This window comes from Coenobita brevimanus, chromosome 116, assembly GCF_032717465.1.
Source record: "Coenobita brevimanus isolate Jiangsu-jjx chromosome 116, ASM3271746v2, whole genome shotgun sequence".
Taxonomy (NCBI): Eukaryota; Metazoa; Arthropoda; class Malacostraca; order Decapoda; family Coenobitidae; genus Coenobita; species Coenobita brevimanus.
In genome coordinates, this window is record NC_137069.1 from 35,387,940 (window position 1) to 35,389,206 (window position 1,267).

Below are 1,267 nucleotides of genomic sequence, written 5' to 3' on the forward strand. Positions count from 1 at the left end.
CCTACCTGCTACTCACCTACCCCTCCCCTGCTGTCCCCCACCTGCCCCCAGCTTCCCCTACCTACCTCTACTTCTCCCATTCCTACCTCTTCTCTGCCCCCTCACATATGCCTCTACGTTCCATCCTCCTGGCCCTCCCCTTGTCATATGATCCCCACCCCCTCCACTCCCCCCGGGGGTGTGTGGGTGGCTTTTCACGCAGGAGGGGTAAAGAGGAGATTAAATTTTAACCCCCTCACTGCTACAGATCCTTTGCAAGCTGAAGAAAATCGTCCGGGAGCAGGCAGGATTAAAATATATAAAATGTCCTGTTGGCAGCACATCAACCTATACTCGGTTCCACGGAGTCTGACGCACTGATTTTGCCAGCCGAGGACAGGTGGATCTGGTAACACTGCGCGACGTACTCGGGCGGTGATTGGTGGATTTCCGTTGTGTTTGAATGTGCTCCAAAGTGACTTTGTATTCCAACCGAGGCCCTCATTGATTTGTAAGATACCGGATTATACAGATATAAATTAAAGCAATAATATATTTAATAATAAATATGTGCCTTTTAAATTACTAGAGATAAACCTGAACGACAATGATAACAAAAAATAAGCAAAGTCGCGACTGAACGCATGTGGACAAGTCAGTGACTGTGGCGGGAATTCAGACGTTCATAGCGAGGTGGTCCCGAGGTCCTGTGAAGGCTTGAATGATTTTCCCACCACTACTACACAGTGTTACAGTCTACAGTCTTCACCATGACCTTCATTACCTCATCTGCTAATATACAACCTTACCCTAGATATGCTTAGCTTAGCTTCGAATAATTATGATTTGTGTAAGCACACACACACACACACACACACACACACACACACACACACACACACACACACACACACACACACACCTCACTGGGGTCAATACATGCTATTCTATTCTCAGTACATATAGTGTACATACACATTTTCATTACCGTCATAGGTAACAGTAGCTTTAAAAATCTGCATTTGTTTGTATTCATAGTCAGATTCAGTAGAATTATTTCTTACATGAATAAGTTAGGTGTTTGATTTTCCCTAACATTTTTTTGTCATAAGAGACAGACATACAAACGGATACCCTATCCCTGGTCACAATGCATCCTCAAGCATGTATCTCTGTTCCCTCGACAGAGCCGGGAAAGTAATGGATTACATCATTATAGAATGAACCGAATTTTTGTTAATGGTGGAAGAAAGGAAAATAAGATAAAAGCAAACTCCATGAGAAAATA